The following is a 25,267-nucleotide window of genomic DNA, read 5'->3' as shown; positions in this document are numbered from 1 at the left end:
TTCTTATCTTATCTTCCAGTGAGCTCTGGCCCACAAAGATGTCCAAAGAGCACCAGCAAGCTGCCAATGAATCTGGGTTCTACTCCACAACTTGGCACCTAAGGGTCCTCCCCCATATCCCCTTTATGAGATTGACAAACAGCAAACTTTAAAAAACAGATGCCCAGTTAAATTTGAATTTCAGATAAACAACAAACAATTTTTTAGTATAATTATGTCCCAAATATTGCATGGTACATACTTATACTAAAAACGTATTCCTGGTTTATTTGAAGTTCAGACTTACCTGGGTGTCCTGTATTTTATCTAGCAACCATACCCTTTTACCCTAGTGATAATGATTCTCCAGAGAACAATGACAGCTGTCAACTTATTAACTGATCTGAAAAAAATACCAAAATTGTGTAAATTTTACATATCACCCAGGAGAAAGATGAAGACAAATTATTATATAACATTAACTATTACATAATATATATATAATGGGGTTTTTTTGGCTTGGCTGCGCTGCGCAGCTTGTGCGATCTTAGTTCCCTGACCAGGGATTGAACCTGGGCCCCGGCAGTGAAAGCGCCAAGTCCTAACCGCTGGACCACCAGGGAATTCCCTATGAAATATATTTAAAGGACACCAGCAATACATGGCTACAGTCTCCTTGTAACCACTAAAAAAAAGCCAAGTAAAGCAAAAGTTCTCCATAAGTAAGCCACCAAATTTCTGTATGCTTCCCAAAAGTAACCACAGTTAACAGCGTGTTCTTCTAGAACTTTTCTATGCATTTGCATACATATATGTAAGTACAGAATATGTAGATTTGTTTTGTGTGTTTGTATGTATCATATTGTAAATGCGATTCTGTAGTTCTTGTTACATGATAGTACATATAGATCTACCTCATAGCTTTTAAAAGCTGCATAATATTCCACAGAACAAACATACCCTAGTTTAGCAGATATCAGAGTGTGGTCTGGGAACCCCTTGGGGGATCCTTTCAGGGGGCCTATAAGGTCAAAATTATTTTCATAATAGTAAGACATCATTTGCCTTTTGCACCCTCACTCTCTCACAAATGTACAGTGGAGCTTTCCAGAGGCTCCATGACATGTGATGATGTCATTGCTCTGACAGCTAGTGAAATATGTACGTGTATTTCTAATATTTTCCAAAATGTTCTAAAGAAGTAGAATTGGAGTATAAACGTGTGCATTTTCAAGAGGTGAACTCAGTTTGTTCTTGAACTTTTACTGTGCTATTCCTCACTAACTTCAATTGTACCTGCTATAATTTCTGTATTATTATCCAATATTGTTATTTTGAAATTCTGAATTTTTCCTTGGACCCATGGGGAAACACGAGAAATAAGTATGTTTTATCTTGTTTTGCAATAATATTTTTTAATGTTTTTCAAAAACCTTCCTAAAATTTGTAATTTTATGGAACTTCCCTGGCAGCCCAGTGGTTAAGACTCCGAGCTTCCACTGCGGGGAGCAGTGGGTTTAATCCCTGGTCGGGGAACAAAGATCCCGCATGCTGTATGGTGTGGCCAAATAACTTTTTTTTAATTTTTAAAAATATAATAAAATACATGTAAAAGAATGAAATTAGAACACTCCCTAACACCATACATAAAAATAAACTCAAAATGGATTAAAAACCTAAATGTAAGACCGGACACTATAAAATTCTTAGAGGAAAACATAGGAAGAACACTCTTTGACATAAATCACAGCAAGATCTTTTTTGACCCACCTCCTAGGGTAATGGAAATAAAAACAAAATAAACAAATGGGACCTAATGAAATTTAAAAGCTTTTGCACAGCAAAGGAAACTATAAACAAGACTAAAAGACAACCCTCAGAATGGGAGAAAATATTTGCAAACGAATCAACGGGCAAAGGATTAATCTCCAAAATATATAAACAGCTCATGCAGCTCAATATTAAAAAAACAAACAACCCAATCCAAAAATGGGCAGAAGACCTAAATAGACATTTCTCCAAAGAAGACATACAGATGGCCAAGAGGCACATGAAAATCTGCTCAATATCACTAATTATTAGAGAAATACAAATCAAAACTACAATGAGGTATCACCTCACACCAGTTGGAATGGGCATCATCAGAAAATCTACAAACAACAATTGCTGGAGAGAGTGTGGAGAAAAGGGAACTCTCTTGCACTGTTGGTAGGAATGTATATTGATACAGCCACTATGGAGAACAGTTTGGAGGTTCCTTAAAAAACTAAAAATAGAATTACCATATGACCCAGCAATCCCACTTCTGGGCATATACCCAGAGAAAACCATAATTCAAAAAGACACATGCAGCCCACTGTTCATTGCAGCACTATTTACGATAGCCAGGTCATGGAAGCAACCTAAATGCCCATCAACAGACGAATGAATAAAGAAGATGTGGTACGTATATACAATGGAATATTACTCGGCCATAAAAAGGGATGAAATTGGGTCATTTTTAGAGACATGGATGGACCTAGAGACTGTCATACAGAGTGAAGTAAGTCAGAAAGAGAAAAACAAATATCATATATTAACGCATATATGTGAAATCTAGAAAAATGGTACAGATGAACCGGTTTGCAAGGCAGAAATAGAGACACAGATGTAGAGAACAAACATATGGAAACAAAGGGAGGAAAGCAGGAGTGGGGTGGTGTTGGTGGGATGAATTGGGAGATTGGGATTGACACATATACACTAATATGTATAAAATAGATAACTAATAAAAACCTGCTGTATAAATAAATAAATTTTAAAAACTTTATCTAAAAAAAAAATAATAATAAAATAAAAATTGTAATTTTATCTAAAATTTCTACTTTGAAATGTAATAATAGTTTATTCTAACACATACCATCATTTCTTTTTTTTTTTAATATTTATTTATTTATTTATTTGGTTGCGCCAGGTCTTAGGTGCAGCAGGCGGGCTCCTTAGTTGCGGCATGCAAAAACTTAGTTGCGGCATGCATATGGGGCCTAGTTCACTGACCAGAGATCAAACCTGGGCCCCCTGCGTTGGGAGCGCGGAATCTTAACCACTGCGTCACCAGGGAAATCCCCATCATTTCTTTACAATATATTTTTTCTTATGTTCAAGAATTTATCATTGGCTTAAGAAAGACAGATTAGAAGACTTGCTTCTTCAACCCACCTCTGCACCATCTATGCCTAAAAATACTGAAAAAGATGAAACTGACATGTCAGAGTTCTCTGACTATGGAAAGGAGGGATCGGCTCCAAAGCAACTGTGCAAAACTAAGTAAGAAACAAAAATACGATGCAATCTGTGTTTCCCTCAACTGTATAGATATTAGTTGTTTATCTTACTATGTCTTTTTTTTTTTTTTTTTAATAAATAAATTTATTTATTTATTTATTTATTTTTGGCTGTGTTGGGTCTTCGTTTCTGTGTGAGGGCTTTCTCCAGTTGTGGCGAGCGGGGGCCTCTCTTCATCGCGGTGCGCGGGCCTCTCACTGTCGTGGCCTCTCCCGTTGCGGAGCACGAGCTCCAGACGCGCAAGCTCAGTAGTTGTGGCTCACGGGCCCAGCTGCTCCGCGGCATGTGGGATCCTCCCAGACCAGGGCTCGAACCCGTGTCATCTGCATTGGCAGGCAGACTCCCAACCACTGCGCCTCCAGGGAAGCCCTATCTTACTATGTCTTATGCAACAGAACATTTTGAATAGTATTATAGCACTAGGTAAGTTGCAGCATCATTGTGAGACCAATCATTCAGAGTTTAGAGAAAAAGGAATTGCCTATTTTAAATGTAGATATGCTGAGCTCTTTAAAAGCTAAAAATTGTTTCTTTCAGCTTTTCAAAGTAGAAATGAAAAAGTTACTGAAGCGTCGTACAGGATAACTTATCACATGGCATTCACTGAAGAAGTGTACGCAATAGCTGAGAGATAATAAAGCCTCGTACCTTAACATAGCTGAACACCTGCTAGATGAAAAGTCGTGAAAGAAATCTGAGCTTCCACTTAACAACAATACAGTCACTCGTCAAATTAAAGATTTAGCAGCAAATATGAAGACTGAGTTAATCTCTTGTCTGAAGAATTGTACTTGTGCCTCATAAATGAATGAATCAACATACACAGGAGAAACATGCTGTTTTCTTGTATTCATCTCATGTCAGCACCAACTAATCGTTAAAGATCTTCTTCTATGTGAATACTTGGCAATGAACAAATGTGGTGGTGAAATTCTCAGTGCTGACTAACTTTTTTGAATCTCATGGTTTCTCCTGAAACAACGGTTTTGATATTTCCACCAATGGCACAAAAGCAGTAGTGGATTATTTGGTGCCACAGATAAAGCAGTGGCACCAAACTGTCCAAGTAGTCATTAGATTCTTCATAGCACACACCTGCAGTTTAGGAAAAAATGTCAGTTTCACTTAAGATCATTTTATTAAATCTTGATCCTTTAAAGAAGATATGGTATATATATACGTACAATGGAATGTTACTTGGCCATTAAAAAGAATGAAATAATGCCATTTGCAGCAACATGGATGGACCTAGAGATTATCATACTAAGTGAAGTAAGTCAGACAGAGAAAGGCAATATCATATGATATCACTTATATGTGGAATCTAAAATATGATACAGTGCTTGCTTTGGCAGCACATATACTAAAATTGGAACAATACAGAGAAGATTAGCATGGCCCCTGTTCAAGGATGACATGCAAATTTGTGAAGCGTTCCATATAAAAAAATAATAAAATAAAATATGATACAAATGAACTTATTTACAAAACAGAAATAGACTCACAAAGAAAACAAACTTATGGTTACCAAAGGGGAAGAGGGGTAGGGATAAATTTGGAATTTGGAATAAACAGATACACACTACTATCTATAAAATAGATAAACAACAAGGACCTACTGTAGAGCACAGGGAACTATATTCAGTATCTTGTAATAACCTATAATGGAAAAGAATCTGAAAAAGAATATATATCACTTTGCTGTACACCTGAACCATTGTAAATCAACTATACTTCAATTTTTTTAAAAAGCTAGTTAGCACACCCAAAAAAATCTTGAATGTGAAACACATTCACATTCTTTGTGAAGAAATGGGAAGTATACATAAAACATTGTATACTGTGAAGAAATGGGAATTACACATCAAACATTGCTGCTGCATACTGAAGAACAATGTTTATCTCAATAAAAAGCACTTGTGCAATCATTTGAGATGTGAGCTGAACTACCTGCTTTCTTCATGTACCACTATTTTTACTAGAGAGAATGACTGATAGGCAAACTATGATTCATATTTGGATGTTTGGCAGATATTTTCTCAAAAATGAACAAAGGAGACTGTCACTTCAAGGAAAATAACTGACAATATTTGCTGCCATCCATAAAATTTGAATTTACCAACAAAAATTAGAATTGTAGAAAATCTGCATCTGCCATCCTGAGTTTGACAACTGCCTGACACTATAAGAGTTTTCCAATGAGATCAATATTGATATTAATAAAAGTGATTTTTTAAATATTGTGCAATAAAATATATCAACATTTGGAGGGTATGCAAAGTTCAGTGAACCAAAATTTTCCAGATGACCAATGCATGACGTTACAAAGTCACACATGGATGAAAAATCCACTCAAAGTGTAAGACAGACCAGAGGAATTTTAATGTAACAGAGTAGAAAAATTTGTTGATATGGTTTCAGATTCCACATCACAGCTAACCTTTAAGAAACTACCAGTTGTCAAGTGTTGGTGTAGTATCAAAGAAAAATATTCACAATTATCTGAGAAAGCTGATACACCTCTCTTTCCAACTGCATATCTGTGGGTTCAGATATGCTTCATCTACTTCCATCAAAACAGCATATTGTAACAGCAAAAGCAGGTATGAGACTCTAGCTGTCGTCTATTAAGCCAGATATTAAAGAGATTTGTGGAAATGTACAACAATGCCACTCTTCTCACTAATTTTTTTTTATTTTAGAAAATATAGCTATTTTTCATTTAACATGGTATTTTATGAAGAAATGTCTAGTGCAGCCACTATGGAAAACAGTGTAGAAGTTCCTCAAGAAATTTGAAATAGAACTACCATATCATCCAGTAATTTCACTTCTGGGTAAATGTCTATAAGAAATAAAACCGTTTTCTTGAAGAGATATCTGTACTCTCATGTTCATTGCAGTATTATTCACAATAGCCAAAGTATGGAAACAATCTAGGTATCCGTCAACAGATAGATGAATCAAGAAAATGTGATATATATGTATGTATATATACACACAATATTTCAGCCTTAAAAAAAAGAAAGAAAATCAACTATACTTCAATAAAAAGTTGTTTGTTTGAAAAAAAAAAAGAGAGAGAGAGAAAGAAATACTGTCATTTGTGACGGCATGGATGAAACTGGAAGGCATTATGCTTAGTGAAATAGCCAGACATGGAAAGACAAGCACTCCATGGTATCACTTACATGTGGAATCTAAAAGGAAAAGTCAACCTCATAGAACCAGAGAGTTAAAAAAGTCTTTTCCAGAGGCTGGTGGGTGGGAGAAATAGGGAGAGGTTGGCAAAAGGGCACATTTTCAATTATAAGATGAAAAGTTCTGAGGATCTAATATATGTATAACATGGTAACTATAGTTGATAACACTGTATTGTATAACTGAAATTTGCTAAGAGAGTAGAACTTAAATATTCTCACCAAAAAAAAGGTAATTATGTGAGGTGATGGATGTGGTAATTAACTCAATGGGGGGAATCGTTTTACAATGTATACATATATCAAATCATCACATTGTACACTTTAAATATCTTACAATTCTTTTTGTCAAGTATAACTCAATAAAGCTGAAAATGTTACTTATATGAACATTTATTGTTTTTAATGAATAAGTTAAAATTTTTTATTTCTCAGTTTTAATTTCTATTATAGTAAATATTGACAGTTATAACTCACAATTACTGAGGACTCTTAGGAGTCCTCTGTAATTCTTAAGAACATATAGGGTCCCTGAGACAGAAAAGTTTGAGAACCCTGCCTGCCCTGGTTTATCTAACTATTTGCCTAATGATGGGCACTTTTTGATTGTTCCCTTTTTTCCTGTAAGCAATGCTGTAATAAGCATCTTTGTACATATCTCTTTGTGCATTGTATAAGAAAATCTTTTTACTCAAGGAAAACATTCTAATACAGGGGTAATTAGTGGTTATCACAGGTGGCTTAGATTCATGTATCAGGGGAAAGGGCAGGGTGACAGTGCCTGACATGGGATGCAGATAAATCAGGAAGTTCTGGGGGGAATACCCTGGCTGTCCAGTGGTTAGGACTCCATGCTCTCAGTGCCGAGGGCCCAGGTTCGGGTTCAATCACTGGTCGGGGAACTAAAATTCCGTAAGCCACACGGTGCAGCGGCCAAAGAAAAAAAGGAAAAAAAGGAAGTCCTGGGTTTGTCATTGTCAACAGAAATCACAGTCAGAACGGCTATGCCAGACCCACTGTGACAAGGCCTGCAGAATCAGACACGGTGACATTGGCACAGGCAAACAGAACACACTGTTGACAGAATGAGAACATTAAGAGTCTCAGCATATCGGTTTCCTCATCTGTCAAATGTAGGGGAGGTGATGATATGGCCAGCATTATTGCAGGGCTGAGTTAGGTAATGTCTGAAGCACCAGGCAGCGAGCTTGGAGCGTACCCAGCATTGATCAGATGATAACTCCCTCTCCACCTCTTTTCCTTACATTACATGGCCAACCCCAATACTTCTGGCCACCCCATGCTGGAGCCTGGAGAAGGTTCCGTCCCAGACTCGCCCTGTGGTTTGCAGTGAATCGGGAAGATGCAGTCTCCTGCCTTACAAAAGATCAGAGAAGGGAACGTGGTGCCATTGCCCGCAAACTCCGTGAGGCCCATGGTGTGGAGGCTTCCATTTTGTCTAAGATGTTAACCTATTTCCCAGCCTGTACCTGCCTGAGACTTCCTGAAGCCACTCTCCATCAGCCTTCCTGCCCCCAGCCTCTCAGATCTGAGAAGCCCACTGGGCAACCTGCCGGGCAGAGCAATAGCCTTGCGACAGTCCGGAGCGGGTAGCCCGGGCAGAGAGCCAGGCCCTTGACAGGGCTCCCCTCAGATTCCCACCGCCCTGTTCCTGCCCCAAGGAAAATTACTCAGAGGGCAAGCTCCCTACACGGCCACCACTTCCTGCCATCCCCCCAGAGACAAAAAGCTCCACCCTCCTCCTCTGCGAGACTCTACCCTAACTATTATAGGGTAGATAATCCCTGTCTACCCCAAGGCCTCCCCAGCTGAGTACAGGTCAGGCTCCTGGAAATTACAGGTCGTTAAGGAGAAGACTGATAGCCTGTCCTCCAAGGCTGCATATCAAGGACGTTCCAGAGCCTTTTACCCCCATCCTCCTCTTTCCTGAGAATATATTCTCCCTGTCAATCCTAAACATTGACTCAACAAACTGTCGCCGAGTCATATATTATTTTTCTAAGAATCAGTAAGGTGTTCATTTCACAAGGTAATATAAAGAATGTCCCCAGGACTCTGCTCACCCCCTGTGCTCCCTCCTGCCCTCCCACTCTCTGTTGCTCCCTCCTGGGTTCCCAGCTCCAGGTGTGTCCATTAAGTCAGCCTGCCCCTAAACCTCACACGGTACACAAAAATTAATTCAAAATGGCACACAGATTTAAAGGTAAAACACGGGACTTCCCTGGTTGTCCAGTGGTTAAGACCTTGCCTTCCAGTGCGGGGTGTGAGGGCTCGATCCCTGGTGGGAGAGCTAGGATCCCACATGTCTCTTGGCCAAAAATCCAAAACATAAAACAGAAGCAATATTGTAAAAAATTCAATACTTTTAAAAAAATGGTCCACATGAAAAAAGAAAATCTTTAAAAAAATAAATAAAGGTAAAACAAAACTATAAAACTTTTAAAACATACAACAATCTTCCTTAGTCTGTTAATATGGTAAATTACACGGATTGATGTTTGAATATTGAATGAGCCTTGTATCCTTGGTTGATTATGATGTATAATGGTTTTTATGCATTGCTGAATTCTATTTGCTAATTTTTCATTAAGGCTTTTTGTACCTATTTTTGTATCTATATTCATGAGGGTTATTGGGCTATAGTTTTCTTTTTCTTTTCTTTTTTCTTCCTATGGTCTTTGTCTGATTTTAGTATCAAGGTAATCCTATCTTTATAAAATGAATTAGGAAGTTTTCCTTCCTCTTCCATATTCTGGGAGAGATTATGTAGAATTGGTCAAATCTATCTAGTATACTCTAGATACTCTCTCTCTTTCTTTTCTTTCTTTCTTTCTTTCTTTCTTTCTTTCTTTTTCTTTCACAATGTTAATGATTATCTGGGGGAGGTGAACCACTCACCTAATATGAGGTTCAACTATGTCCTATTTGTTTTTATATTTCTATAATGCTAGTATAGCTAGAATAGCTTTTACTATGTGCCAGAAACTATTCCAAGCATTTTGTAAATATTAATTCTTTTAATCCTCATACAACCATTTAAGGTAGATATTACAATCATTCCTATTTCACAAATGAGAAAACTGAGACACAGATAAATACTTGCACAAGGTCACACAGCCAATATAGGCGTACCTCAGAGATACTGCAGGTTTGGTTCCAGACCACCACAATTAAGTGAATATCACAATAAAGTGAGTTACGTGAATTTTTTGGTGCATACAAAAGATACATTTACACTATACTGTTAAGTGTGCAATAGCATTATGTCTTTAAAAAAAGTACAGGGGTGGAGGAAAAAGGAATTGGATGAAGGCAGTCAAAATGTACAAACTTCCAGACATAAGATAAATAAGTACTAGGGATGTAATGTAGAACATGACAAATATAATTAACACTGCTGTATGTTATATTTGAAAGTTGATAGAGCGTAACTCCTAAGAGTTCTCATCACAAGGAAATTTATTTTCTATTTCTTTAATTTTGTAACTGTATGAGATAATGGATGTTCACTAAACTTACTGTGATCATTATTTCATGATGTATGAAGTCAAATCATTATGCTGCACACCGTAAACTTATACAGTGCTGTATGTCAAATACATCTCAGTAAAACTGGAAGAAAAAAATAAAAATAAAAACTTTTTTAAAAGTATATACCTTAATTTAAAAACACTTTATTGCTGGGACTTCCCTGGCGGTCCATGGCTGCTGTCTGATCAAGGTGGTGGTGGCCACTGAAGGCTGGGGTGACTGTGACAATTTCTTAAAATAAGACAACAATGAAGTTTGCCGCATCCATTGACTCTTTTTCAAACCATTTATCTGTAGCATGCAATGCTGTTTGATACCCACAGCAGAACTTATTTCAAAATTGGAGTCAATCCTCTCAGACCCTGCCAGCTGCTTTATCAACTAAGTTTGTGTTGTATTCTAAGTCTTTTGTTGTCATTTCAACAATCGATTAAGTTCACTGTCTTAATTGGGCCCAGTTCATGTTGCCCCAGAACAATTACAATAGTAACATCGAAGATCGCTGATCAGAGATCACTACAACAAAATAATGATTAAAAAGTTCAAAATATTGCAAGAATTACCAAAATGTGACACAGAGACACAAAGTGAGCCAATGTTGTTGGAAACATGGTACCGATAGAACTGCTCAATGCCGGGTTGCCACAAATCCTCAGTTTGTAAAAAATGCAATACCTGTGAAGCACGATAAACACGAAGTGCTCTAAAACGAGGTAGGCCTGTAAATGGAAGAGTTGGGATTTAAACCCATTCTCTCAGTCACAGGAATCTTCTACCCCTGGAGACATTCGTATTATTTTCATACTCTAGATAACGAAACTGAAGATCACAGAGCTTAAGTGATTTGCCCGATTGGGCATGACCAAAGTAGAATTCTTGATTCCCACCCACACCAAAACCTGGCTTTCCATATCTCCTCATCTCAGAAAGGAGTTCCAGCCAAATGCATGAGAGTTGCCTTTGAGTTTTCTCTGCACCTGAACTCCCACAGCCAATCCATCAGCCAGTCCTGTTGATTTCACGTCCAAAACACACTTCAAATCCTCTCCTCCTCTCCACCTCTACCGTCATCTCTGGTCTATACTATGAATGCAGTGTTCCTAATTGACCTCCTTCATTCTCTCCTAAACCCTCATAAGCCATTCTCCCTCCACCCTGCAACTAGAGTTTTTTTGTTTTTTAATTTAAAAAAATTTTTATTTATTTACTTATTTATCTATTTATTTATTTATGACCACACATGGCGTGGCTTGTGGGATCTTAGTTCCCCAACCAGGGATTGAACCTGGGCCCACGGCAGTGAAAGTACAGAGTCCTAACCACTGGACCACCAGGGAATTCCCTAGAGTTATCTTCTTAAACATAAATCTCCACTGTTTAAAACTCTTCAGTGGCTTCCCTTTGCACCTAGAATCCAATTAGAATCAAAACTTAAATCCTTTCCCTGACTCACAAAGCCGTGCAGCCCCCGGCTCCTGCGTATCTCTCAGAGCACCTCATCCGCATTTTCCTTCACCCCTGTGCTGCTTTCTGCCCCAAACCTGCCGTCACAGTCTTTGCATCTGCTATTCCTTGAAAGCTCTTCCCACAAACATTTTATGGTCGATAAATGGGGGGACCCTCAGCAGCAGTCTCTCCCACCATTCTCTTTTATTTTCTTCATAGCACTTGTCACTGACTAACATTTTTTTCTTGTTTATTAGTTTATTACTTCCGCTACTAGAACGTAAGCTCCCTAAGCAAATAATAATAACACTTATGTAGCTCTTATTTTATACCAGGTACTGTTCAAAGCACTTTTACACAGGTAAACTCATTTAATCCTCACCACAATCCTAAAAAGTTGCACTATAAACATCTCCATGTTTCAAAGGATAAAACTCAAGAACAGAGAGGCAGAGCAACTTGCCCACAGTCACACAGCTTGTAAGGGGTGAAGCTGGGAGGCAAACCCAGGCAGTCTGGCTGTGGAATGTGTGCTCCTAACTCTCCTACTTTATGGCCCTCATGAGAGTGGGGCCCTTATTTGTACTGTTCTCTGCCATGACTACAGCACCTATAAGGGTGCCCAGAGGTTCTTGCAACAGCACCTCTTCTCTCTGTTCCTCCAGCCCCAGGGTACCAGCTCTTCCTGTAGTTATAGTATCTGGTCACCCCTCTGTTTGCCCTTCCAACGCTGGAATCCTGTTCCCTGCACACACACACCCTCTGTTTGGAACGCCTTGCATAGAATCGTTTCCCTGGCTGGACCTAGACTGACACAGATATCCTTCCACTGTAGGGGTGGGAAGAGGAAAAGGCAGACGAAAAAGGAGTCAGCAAGGTCGGAGGCAAACCAGGAGCATCTTAAAGCGGATGGGAAAAGAGGTTCAGAAAGAAGGGCGTGGTGAGCAGAGGAAGTCTAAGAAGAGGCTAATGATAGAGGAACAGGAAGAACCCTGAGACCTTCCAGAAGCAGCCTCTGGGGATGGCGGGGCCAAGAGCAAGCTGCTGGCGGACACAGCCTCCTGGTTTGAGAGTGTGAAGGGTGGGCAGGCTTGAAGGCAGGGTCTGCTGCAGTGCCTGGGCCCCTTACCCACGAGGAGAGAAGAATGGAGACAGTTGTGCTGTCCCAGGACTGTTGATCTCCTCCCATGGAGTAGCCACCTTCCCTCCTCCAATAACCCACCTACACTGCGCCCTCCCAGCCCTGCTCCTGATGACGGCTGGCCGACCGTCAGGCTATCTCCTGCGGATAGCCTCGTGATAGACTCTAGCCTCGTGATAGACTCTGCACTTGTGGGTAGGGAAGTGAGGGCAGATTACCACCTCCTCAGCCCCTGCAGAAGGCTGACCAAAGCATGACGGCCAGGGACACCCTGCAAGAGCTGTCACTGTGGGTGCAGAGGGTTGCAGGTGTTTCTGAAGTCTTCATGACTTATTAATGAATTCAGCAAATGTTTACTCCATACCTCTTAGGTACTGGGCACTGCTCTAGGTGCTGGGGATGCAGCAGTGAGTACAAAAAGTCTATGCCTTCAAGGAGCTTACATTCTTGTGGAGGGAGACAGGTGATCAACAAGGAAACATAAAAGGGCAGGTGCTGGCAAGTGCTCTGAAGAAAAATACAGCGAGGTGAGGGGGCCAGGAAGTATGGGAGGGGTGCTTGTTTCAATCAGAGCCAGGTCAGGGAAGGCCTCTGATAAGGCGAAAGGTGAGCAGAGGCCTGAAAGAAGTGGGAGAGTGAAGAACGTTCCAGATGGTGGGAAACACCAAGGCAGAGGCAGGAGGCAGGAGAGTGCCTGATGTAGTTCAGGGAACAGCAAGGAGACCCGTGTAGCTAGAGTGGACAGACTGAAGGAAAGGATAAGAATTAAGTCAGAGAGGGTCAGCCTTCCAAGCCATGATGGGGACTTAACTGTCGCTCTGAGGTTTGAGCAGAGAAGTGATACATCTGGTTTTTACTATAAAAGGTTTAGTATGATGACTGTGTGGAGAAGAGACTATAGGGGGGCCAAGATGACCCCTTCATTGTCAGAACAATGTTGCTATGGATAGGGACAGAAAGTCAAACCCCACAGATACAGGCTGGTGCTCAAATGGCTGGGTATAATAATAATAGAAGAAAAGCTGTAGATCAGAGTCGGCCTCACCCTAATCATGAATTAGTAGTGTCACACCATGGGGCAAACCCAGAAGCCAGACAATCCTAGAATATGTTGATACACATCTGACACCCAAAGACTTGGGCACTGACTCTGCACCAAATTTGGCATATACAGGTCTGCCTGCCACACAGTTGCCTTATGTTTGTAATGATTCCCCCCTTGCTCTGCAGCCCAGGCTGCACACAGACCTGCTTTCTCCACAAGTGTTCTCCCTTCTCTTCTGCTTGTGCCTTTCACACTGTCATTCATTCAGCAACTACCATGCATAAAACTTAATGAAGAGTTTCATGGGAGAGTCTCTGATAAGTACTTGAAGCTTGAATCTTTTGTTAATTGCACCTGGAGAGCTATGTCTACTGTTGGCACAAATCTCTCTTGGGCACAAATCTCTCCTGGGCACAGATCTCTCTTGCTAGCCCCTTCTGGTTTATCCTTTAACTGAGGACGTTTCTCTATCTCTCGCAGCTGCTGATGCAGCTATTGGTGCACATGCTCAACTGTTGGTGGATTTCCTATGTATGAAGCTCTATGGGGCAAAGTCCTCTACAGCCAATATTCAGTTTTGGTCAGGACTGCCAACCTAGTCTCATCTATACACAAGTGCATATAGGCCAGGCTTGGGCAGAAGTATGTGGGGAGTCAAGGGATCTTCAACTTCTCCCCCCTCACCTCCAAGCAGGGCCCTTTTATCCTGGCATGCTCGGGCCCTACGTGGTCAGAGCAAGGCCAAAACTTGAGGGGCCCCCAGCCAATCCCTGTCCCCTTCCTGGGTAGGTAATAGAGAAGAGAGTCCCTGTATAGCCTTGGGTCCAGAAAGAATGAAACCTTAAATCAGGAGACAGTGGGTGGCTGAGTCAGGCAGGGGATTCGAGCCAGTTCCTGCCTTGCAAAGAGGCGGGAACAGGTCCCTTCTCAGGAGCCTGGAGATGCCAGCCCTGAGGATTCCCACAGTGTCTGCGGCTCTGCGTCCAGCCTCCTGCTCCAGAGCCCCAGGCAGAGTCCTGGGGACTGGACACAACTAGTCAAATGCTCTGAGAACAGCAGTGGTTGGGAATGAGGCTCCTGGCCCAGAGAGCCGCATGTAGATTCCACGACCTCCAACTACCTGGAGCTAGAGGACATGGACAAGAGGAGGCCAGGGCCAAGAATTACTGGGCCAGTCCTGGTGGCACACACTCTGCCAGGTTCTCTCCTAGGTTGTGTCGTTTAATTCTCTTAACAACCTGTGAGGCATGACGGCACCCCATTCAACAGATAAGAAATCAGAGTCTCAGAGAGGCGACACAACTCTCCCAAAGACACAGAAATTACAGACTCCAGAGCCCGCTCTGACAGCCATGCTGCTGGGCAAGAGCCCCCTGCAACCTAGTCAGGGCCCAGCCGCCTGTGCAGAGCCTGCGGACAAGCTGAGGCCTAACACAGAAGAAGAAGTCATGTCTAAGGTAAAGGGAAGATGGGTTACTGGAAAGTTGAATGTCAAGTGATCTTGAGGCAGGAGATAGATGGGCCCCAGGGTAAGCAGCTGGAGTTCGTTCCCTGTGGACAGAAACTCCAAGATATCAATAACAGGACAATCGAGAGAGGAGGCTGGGCCCTGCCCAGATAAGAGATAGAAGACCACATATTCCTCATTCTCAAAATCAAGGAGACCTCCCGGACTACACATGCGCAGAAAGGCTCCCTGGAGGTCAAAAAGGGAGGGGGCGCCACCCCACAGTAAGTGATGTCAACTTCCCACAGTCCTCTTCGCTAGAATCCATCTTGGCTAAGAGATGCGCACGCACACAGGGAAGGACCCTGAGATAAACCAAACACGGACTCAGACCAGGCAAAACAAGATGATTGGCCAGAGGAAACCCAGAAGAAATGCCCCATAAAAGTGATTCAAACTACCACAAGGGCGCGACTCTCTCTCTGAGCCCCGCTGTGTGTCTATCCACACGTACTGTACTCTTTTTCCTCCTAATAAACACTTCACTCGTTTCGCTGCTTTCCATCTCTGTGTGGAAATTCATTTCTACACAGCTGACGGGCCAGGGCCTTGTCACCGGCCACTGGTCCCTGGTGGTCTGGTGGCTAGGATTCAGCGCTCTCACTACCGCTGCCCGAACTCAGTCTCTGGCCTGCAACCGAAACCCTGCTTCAAGCTGCTGCAGGCCGAGGCCACCCAAGATCAACTTCACCCACCTCTTCAGGGGCCCCAGACCTTTGCCCTTCCCACCCTAAAGCCCGCAGATCCCAAACCCATCTGATAATGGTTTTCATTAGCATGAGTGCATTCCAAAGGGAGGGTGGGCCCAGCCCACCTGGGGCTACCAGAGGCCTCTCTCCCACAACTGCCAGAGGCTTGTCCCAGCGTTTAGTGCCTCGGGCCTTCTTTGTCCCCCTCCCACCAACATTTCCTCTCCCTTTTGCACGGGAGTCCCACGCTGGAGCCTGGGGTAAGGAAGAGTCCCCAGTTCCTACCACAGAGGCACAGGGCCCACACACCCCGGCTCCCCTCTCAGCTGCCTGCCTGCTCCTCTCCAGGAGTAGCCTGACTTTGAATTTGACTGGAGTAGCCTGAGCTCTGAATTTCAGAACAAATCCAGATGACCAGGCTGTGGTAGCCCAGTGGGACCTGGGAAGGGGTTAGCAGCCGCTGGGGACATGTGACAGCCTCTGGCCTCTTACTGCACCTTGTCAGGCTTTGCTTACCACTGGAATGGGGCCTCTGCACTCTAGGGCCTAGGGGTGGAGTGGGGCAGCACAACCACAGACAATACAATGTCAGAGACTCCAGCTCCGCCCTAGGAACTGAGTCCCATGTTCTGCTTGGAGAGCCGTCCAGAAACTTGTGAGAGTGTGACAGACAGGGCTGTTCAAGGGTAAAGCTCATGGAGACAAAGGCCCAGAAATCAAATCTGAACCGAGGCAAAGACAGAGGGCCTGGTGTGTCATCAGCCAAAATGAAAACTGTCAGACTCTCTTCTGAGTTGTTCAGGACTCTCCCGGGAGGGGTTTGGGGCCACGAACCCTTTAGCCATCCTTCCCGTCCACAGTCTGAGGTCACCACTGGCACTAGTGTCTGAAGGCCAGAAATAGAAAAGAGACACTTGGCCTTCGAATGTGCTTAATCTAATGCTTGATTTATTAAAGATGAGACAGTGGCCTTTTGCAGTGGGAGGCTTACTAGGCGCTGGAGCTGCCGGATGTGGCATCTGGGTGCCAATATTCACGTTGTCCCTGCGTGATGCTTTCTGCTATACTACAAGGTCACGCTACTCCCTCACTCCCACCCCAGGACTTTGCTCTGATGGGGGAGGGGTACCAGGATCACCACTAAATACTAGCAATAAAAGCCAACTTAGTCTCCTTTTCCTGTAGCTTACCAGCACAGGAACACAGTGGTGGGTAAGGTGAAGGGTAGCCCAGCTTCAAGGATGGGATTATGACCTTAGACATTTCCCCAGTGATGAATGTCCAGTCACTCTGAACATATTCAGGGCAGCTCCGGCCCTACCTTTCACACAGTGCTCACTCAAGCAGGAGGGGACCTGCCAAGATTCCAGTGAGCAGGAGGTCAGCACAAGAGAGGTCTGGCCACCAGGGACCCCGGGAAAGGGTCCTCAGTCACTAGATGGTCTGGAGCATGAAGTCACAAGGACAGACCTGGAAGCACAAAGGAACAACAGGATCACAGTAACACCAGTCGCCACATGGCCTTGAAGCCAAGTTAGCAAATGAGTACCATCGCTCCTCCCATGGGCAGGGTAGAACCAGGATGGTTCCCAGAACTGAGAACAGAGGAGAGGGTGGAGTCGTGCTGGTAGGCAGATATTCCCATCAGGGTGACAGAGACACAAGGAAAAAGAGCTGGGGGGCTGGGACAGGTCTTTCCAGGTGGGGAGAAATCTATGGGTGTGATTAGGGAAATTAGAGAGAGGCTGACTGCCCTCCTCACCCAGTCCATGCCCCTCCAAGGGCAGGGTTTCGGGGGAATCTTCATGGAAAAGTCTGCAATGAGGCAGTGTGTGCAGTGGCTAAAAACCATAGGCTTTAGGGAATTCCCTGGCGGTCCAGTGGTTAGGACTTGGTGTTTTCACTGCCGGGGTCCGGATTCGATCCCTGGTCGGGGAACTAGGATCCCGCAAGCTGTGCAGTGCAACCTAAACAAAAAACAAACAAAAAAAACCCCACAGTCTTTAGAAACCAAAGAAACTGCTCTAAAGCCGTGACTCTACACTCAGTAGCTGTAAGGCCTAGGGCAGTGGTTCTCAAAGTGTGCTCCTTGGTCCAGTAGCATTAGCCTTACCAGGGAACTCAGGAGAAATGCAAATTCTTGGGTCCCACCCCAGCCTTCTGGATCACACTCCAGGGGTGAGGTCCCACACACTATGTTTGATCAAGCACTCTGGCTGATTCTGCCGCGTGCCAGAGTTTGAGAACCGCTAACCTAGGACAGAGCTACCAATCTCTATAATGCACAGCGTTCTCATCGGTAAAGCGGGGATAATAGTGCCTACCTCATAGGGTTATTGTGAGGATTAAAGAAGATACTGCAAACACAGAACTTAGCACACAACTTGGTAAGCCTTCAGTGAATGTCAGTTACTAGTACTATCATCTCCCACTTAGTCTGCAAAACAAAAAGAATCCGGGTCCTAATGTTGCCCTCTTCCTGGGTCACCTAGTCAGCGTCACTTTCAAGCAGCCAGTGCTAACAGGAAGATACCTAATGCACCTCTCTCTCAGGGGGGTGTTCACCGTGTATCGAGGGAGGGGAAGGGGCTGGGAGGCGCCCTGGCTCAGGCCCCAGCTCGAGAGCTACCAGCTGTGTGAAGCTGTCAGGTGTGTAGCTTCCCTTTGTACCTCCCACACCACGGAACCAGGGACACGCTGGCTGCTCAGTCCTCACTGAAGGGTGAAATCGACCTCAACTTCTCCGTGTCTCACATCATGATCAGCCTGCACCACCACCTCTTCCGGAGTTGCTGGAAAGCCATGACTCAAATAACAGATTGCATAGGTAAAGGTGCTTGTGCAGAGACACTGTTAGACAAAGCAGAGGGGGGGAGGCTAAACTAATGGTGTGCCCTTGCTCTCCCACCTAAGGCTAGTACAAGGGCACATTCTGGTCTCTATGGTTACCAAGAGTAGGCTGGTCCAGGAGGACCAGAGCGTAAACAGCAGGAACTGAGCCTGTGGTTGCCACATCTGGAAGGAGGCATCGCACAAGGGCAAGGGAGGAAAAGGTGGGGTACCTTTCCGCCAGCTCCAAGGGGCAGAAGGAGAAACCTCTTTACCTGAAAATGAATTTCACAGAGAGGGATATCTCCCTGCATTTATTCCTGGCACACGGTGTTTTGAATTGTCGTTCCCATTTTATTTCGAAGATGTCACTTTTAAAATATATTTTCTATTTTCATCAGAGAGAAAGAGTCCAACTAGATGTTAATCTGTCTTTCACACATGCTAATTTCCCATTTAATAAGGAAATTCTGTGGGAAATAGCAGTTGCAGCTGCAAGAGGTGAAATTCCACCCTGGAGGATGAGATGAGGGAGCAACTGAGTGCAGAGTGAACGTTGGAAACTGAGGAGCCTGAAGCAGAAGGCCGTGTATTCACACCCGTATGATAATTGTGGTTTAACCATGAGGTCTCTACTGGCTGCCTCCTCCTCTGCTGCCAGCAAGGGATGTGGGTAATGATCATGATTTGCTGTATCCTCAGGTTACCTTTATGTACAAATATAAACCATTATTATGAGATAAACCAGGGTATTATTGTGGGATTCAGGAATGCTCAGGTTTTTCTTCATATCTGATGTGCTGGGTGACTCTAGCCTTGACCCTCAGCCTCTCCAAGCCCCCAGCTCCCCTCTCTGTGGCAGAGCCAGCCTGCACTGCCCTGGGGATCTTGGGGGTCCTAACCCCATCTCCCATCCACACGTGTACAGGGGCTAGGACTTCGAGCAAGTTGTGATGAAATAAGACACAGAGCAGTGCCCTGGTGGAATGTAACCTGGCTGGTTTCTCTACCTCTTGGGCATCTTATCCCTGCCGCCACCCATGGCTCAGAGGTACAGGCTCCAAGACCAATGGCCTGGGTGATCCCAGGCCTTCCTTCCCCTGATCCTTTGCTCCCCGCACTGATCATTTAAAGCATACAAACATGTGCCCCTCAGTGTGAGGCAGGGTACCTTAGTGTGTACCCAAATCTAATTCAGTCCCAATGACTGCCCGTCTCCCTTTTTCCTCCCCATCCCACCCCAGGGAAAATTCAGACTCTTTCTCTCAGCTCCATTGGATGATGTAGAAGGCCCAACCCCGTAGCATAACCCCCAGGACTACTTCTCTTTCCAATACCAAGCTGCTCCCTTCACAGCCACCACAGGAAACAAATGGGCTTAGGATGGATGAGGCGGGTACCAGAAGATGCTGGACTTTGCTGGGCATGGATGCCCCTTTCAGAATCTCATGAAAGCTATTGTCCTCTCCCCAGAGGGGAAAAAATGGACATCCATGCTCCATTTGCCCATTTTCAGAGGGTTCACAGTCCCTAAGGCCCATCCTTGGGTCCCTCAGTTCATAGACCTTGGGTTAAAAACCCCTGCTCCGTAGAGAATCCAGTTCCACAGAGAGTGTGGAGAAAGAAGCAGAAACAAGTTCTCAAGCACCCTTTCCCTTCTCAGCAAGCCAAAACCGGGAGCAGTGAGAGGCAGGGGTGGTCACGCAGGGAAGAACATTCTGGAATCATGATCTGATAGGCAGAGGGGAGCTGTGTGTCCTGCCAGCAGTGGCCAAATAGAGGAAATGCAGTGTCTGCCCACGCAGGCCATTCTTACCCTCTCTCCCACCATGGGGATCTCTGGCCCCATCCTGACCCCTGGTGGCTGCCGGTGGGATGAGGTGGGAGAGCTTCCCAAGCTCCTCCCTGCCCTGGGGGGAGAGGGGGAAGCTCAATTGGAAGATGAACCCCCAAGCCTACAAGCCCTGGCTGGGGTCCCCAGGAGGTATCAGCATGTTTCTAAGGGTCCTTCAGGGGGTTCACTCCACTGCAGTGCCTTCTCAGTCTAAGCCTGGCAATCAAACAAATGTGCATGAGAAAAAGCACTTTTCACCTGTCAAGTTGGCAGAAGGGGTGTGTGTGTGTGTGCGTGCGTCAAATACAGGTTGGGGTGCAATAATATCAACACTCTCACTGGGGAGAGTACAAATTTGTACAACCTTTCTGGAAGTGATTCTAGCAAAATAAATCCAAAATCTTACAAAGTGTTTCTATCCTCTCACCCAGCAATTCTGGGTCTGTTAATACTGTTAAGAATCCAGCTTCAAGAAGCCATAGACTGAAATAACATGATACCTAAGTTTTGAAATAAATGACAGAAGAGAAAATAAGATTAGCCAAAAGTGATAATTGCTGAAGTTGAAGGATGGGCACATGGGAGTTTTTATTCTACTTTTGTCTATCTTTGAAATTTTCCATGATAAAGCATTTTTACTTTTTTTTTTTTTTTTTTTGGCTGGGCCACACAGCTTGTGAGATCTTAGTTCCCCCACCAGGGATTGAACTTGGGCCACCACAGTGAAAGCACCAAGTCTTAACCACTGGACCCCCAGGGAACTGCCAGAAATTAACATCTTTTATACAGATCTTTGTATCTCAGATGCTTTCTTTTAAAAATGTTTTGGGAATTTCCTGGCAGTCCAGTGGTTGGGAACCTGCACTTCCACTGCCGAGGGCATGGGTTCAATCCCTGTTTAGGATCCCGCAAGCCCTGCTGCGCAGCCAAAAAACAAAGATGTTAATTTTTAATAGCAAAAACTGTGCAAATGGCATAAAAGTGCTATGCTAGAATGGTTAAACAAATTATGCTGCATCCAAACAGTGGAATATTATGCGGCCATTAAAAATTCAAGGATGTTTTAATGACATGAAAAAATGCTTGCAGTGTAATGCAAAGCGAATAAGTAGGATACAAAATTGTCTATGCGTCATTCAGCTGATTATGTTAAATAAAAAATGCGTAGAAGAGAAGACGATATGAAAATATGCTCAAGTGTTTGTCATGCAGTGAGACTATGGGTGATTTTTACTCTTGATATTGTGCTTTATTTTCCTATTTCTACAATGAGCATGTTTTACTTTTAGAAATAAGCCCCCAAATTGCATTTGTTAAAATAACACTCACTTGGGAGTCTGATAGATATTCAACTCCAAACGCTGCCATATATTAGCTGTGCAACATTGAGCAAATTAACCTCTGGGTCCCAGATTCCTCACCTATAAGACTGGCATAATGCCACCTATTTTTCAAGCCCCATTTACTGGGCATTTACTATGTACGAGGCACTAGACCAGGTGGTTTTCCCTCTATATATAACCACACGTGCTATTCATACATGATCATTTCAATCCTCACCATAAGCTGGGGGATAGGTTAGGGCATTCCCATTTTAGAGATACACAAACTGCAGCTCGGAAAAGTTAGGGAATGTGCTCAGGTTTACCCAGCTGGCAGGCAGTAGAATCAGGATTCAGACTGAGGTCTGTCCATCTTTGCAAGCCCAGCTCTTGGCCTCCAGCCTGGGCTGCTCACAGCTAGGTTTTGTTGTGAGGATTGAATGAAGTAATGCAGGTGGAGGACCACCCACAGTGCAGCTCCAAGCCCAGAGCTGCTTCACTTCATGTTGCTTTCCTTTTCTATGACCCCCAGGCATTGGTAAATTGTAGCAGAACAAACCAGTGCATCCTCCGAAAGGAAAAAATAAAAAAGCATCTTTACCCTAGAAGAAGGGATTATAGGACCTGTAGGGACAGACCAGAGAGAGGTTGGAAAACTGCCTCTCTCAGGGCACTATGGGGGGGCTAAGACTTGTGAGCCCCACAAGTGCCAGGGTAGTTTTGCCAGTGACTTCTTCAGGGCGTCATCAGACCTATACCTTGATTTGCAGCTTAGAATTCAGTACTGACTCACCCTACCAACAAGCGTCGCTCCCCACCTTCCACTTACCCTGCCATCCTTCTCCCCTAAAGAACAGGGCACACATCTCCTCAGGTCCATAGCTTTGTTTTTCTTTTCTCGTTTCCTCACAGCCCACCCTCCCCCTCCCCACTTTGTTTTTTTGGAGAAAAGGGGAACCTTAGGGTCTGAATAGTACAAGGCACTGTGTGGAGAAGGAAGGCCTGAATATCTAGGGGTGAGTGATGTGATGCAGCTGGGCCTGCCCCAGAACTCCTTCTGGATTCCTCTTCAATGCCTCTTTCCCTAGGGAGCCAGCCGAAGTTAGGTTCCATCCCTATTCTCTATTTCTACCCCTGTCATAACACAAACTACTCTAGAGTTGCTTGTTAGTTGTCTGTCTTCTCTACTAGATAGTGAGCTCCATGAGAGCAGGCACTGCAGTGTTCACCACTGGATCTGTAGCCCAGGGCAATGTGCCTGGTACACAGTAAACTACGTAAATGTCTGATGAATGGAGAAAGGAAGGAAGGGAGGGAGGGAGGAAGGAAGGACCTCTCCACCACCACTCTTGTCCCAAGTAGACCCACAGTTGCCCTGTTCCATGCTAGGACATGTTCCATGTGCTGGGACCACATCCTTAGAAGATGTGGTCCCATCCCTAAAGGCTTAAAATTTATGTGTTTCTCCAACTTCATATCCACCTTTAGAAAAACAAAGTGCAAGGGAAATTCCTGTTTATTCCAAACCTCATGCTCTTTATTTTATCACCATAATCAAAAATGGATCTCCTGAGTTTAAGGGAGGTTCCCAAGTACAAGGAATCCTGGGAGGAATTACAGGGTTCAAAAGGTCTGAAGTCTGTTCTAATCCTAGCTCTGCCACCTCTACTGTGTGACCTTGGGTGAGTGATCTCCCCTCCTGGGCCTCAGTTATCTTCCAGTAAAATGATGGGGTGGACCAGACCTTGTATGAAAATAAACACACTTTAGAGAATTCCTTGGCAGTCCAGTGGTTAGGGCTCGTCACTCTCATTGCTGGGGTCCTGGGTTCAATCCCTGGTCTGGGAACTGAGATCCTGCAAGCGGCCAAAAAAGAAAGAAAGAAAGAGAGAGAAAAAAAGAAAGAAAAAGAAACAAAGAAATGGAGAGGGAGAGAGAAAAAAAGAAAGAAAGAAAGAAAGAAAGGAAGAAAGAAAGAAAGGAAGGAAGGAAGGAAGGAAGGAAGGAAGGAAGGAAGGAAGGAAGAAAGGAAGGAAGAAAGAAAAGGACTTGAGTGCATTTGACTATCTACCCTGTTGTAACTGGATGGTGTCCTCCTTCCTAAATGCTTAGGGGCAGGGTAGATGCAGCATCTAAGTAAGCTGAGGGGAGGGAAGACAGTATGTGACTACTTCTGCTATAAACAGGAAGGCCCAGGATGTGCTGCCCCTCGGGTGAATGGTCAGGCAGCGGTGGAAGGCTGAAGAGGGCCTTGCCACGATAAGGGCCCTCCCCAAATGTGTCTTTGCCTCTAGGTTTGCAAAAGAGACGACTCCAAAGCCCCAGCGTCTTCAAGGCACTGCCAAACATGACCCCCTGTTCCCCATTCAAAACCAATACACCCCCTCATGTCTGCCCTCCTGCTTCAGAGGGACAGCCCAGGGAGAAATAGCTGGTGGGGGGCGGACGATGGTGCAGCCTGGAAAAACACTGTGGGTCCAGGCTTCCTGGCAGGGCCCCATTTCAAGCTTGCTCAGAAAGCACAGGTGGGGAGCCTCCTGGTCCCCTGCAGCAGTTTCTTAGGGAGGACAGTGGACTTGGTGGACACAGGCATCCAGGCCCAAAGGCTTCCTGGCTTCAGTCCAAGCAGCTGGCAGGTTCATCCTTCTCCCCAGGGCCCCAGAAACACCACTTCCGGCCCTCCAGCCCCTGCTTGGGCTCTTCCTGGCTAGATGTCTCTGCCCAAGCCCGCCCTCCCTGTGCAGAGCTTTCTCCCTCCCTCACAACCCTTATTTCGCTCTCTCAGTCTCCATATCTATTTCTTCTCCCTCCTTCTCCTCCTCCCCTGCCTCTCTTCTCCTTGCCATCCCTCACCAGCCCCAGAATGGGTCTCCCTCCCTTTCTCCCTCTCCGACAGTATCTCCCCCCGCCTTAGCTCTCACCCCTGCACCTCTTTCTTTGTATTCCTCTCGCCCTCTCCCGGCCTCGCCAGCATCTCTCCTCCCCCCGCTGGCTTCGACCTCCCCCAGCCTCCCCATCTTCAGCTCAGTCTCCTCCCCCTGGCTCCTCTCCCCTCCCCTCAACCTCACCCCACTCCCTGCCAGCATCCCAGGGTTTCTTTCCACCCTGGGGGTCTCTGTGCCTCTCATCCTCCTCTCTACTTGCCTCCTCCCTCATCGCAGGTTGAGCAGGCGCCCATCCTTTTCTGCCCAGGCATCCCCGCCCCCCAACGCTATCACCGCCACTGTCTCTTCTTCCTCGTCTTCTCCTCTCCCCACCCTCTCCTCTCCTCTCTTCTCCCTGCCCCTTTAAATCTGCCTGGCCCAGCCTCCCCCGTGATGCTGGGATGGAGCAAACATTGATTTGTGCTGGGATGGAATCAGAATTTTGATTTTTTTTTTTTTCCTCTCCCAACCATAA

At 44.6% G+C, this 25,267-nt stretch overlaps 2 non-coding genes across 2 annotated transcripts; one reads left to right on the top strand and one right to left on the bottom strand.

The window, feature by feature from the left end:
• The first annotated feature begins 4,642 nt into the window (after window positions 1–4,642).
• LOC132360946 (U6 spliceosomal RNA) lies at window positions 4,643–4,749 on the top strand. Its single transcript, XR_009501263.1, has one exon. It is a non-coding gene; the product is annotated as a U6 spliceosomal RNA (small nuclear RNA).
• A 6,570-nt stretch (window positions 4,750–11,319) lies between these two features.
• On the bottom strand, window positions 11,320–11,392 carry TRNAE-UUC (transfer RNA glutamic acid (anticodon UUC)). Its single transcript has one exon. It is a non-coding gene; the product is annotated as a tRNA-Glu (tRNA).
• Window positions 11,393–25,267: the final 13,875 nt, after the last annotated feature.

Source organism: Balaenoptera ricei, chromosome 2 (assembly GCF_028023285.1).
Source record: "Balaenoptera ricei isolate mBalRic1 chromosome 2, mBalRic1.hap2, whole genome shotgun sequence".
NCBI lineage: Eukaryota > Metazoa > Chordata > Mammalia > Artiodactyla > Balaenopteridae > Balaenoptera > Balaenoptera ricei.
The sequence above is the reverse complement of the archived record's forward strand: the minus strand, read 5'-3'. Positions and strand labels throughout refer to the sequence as shown.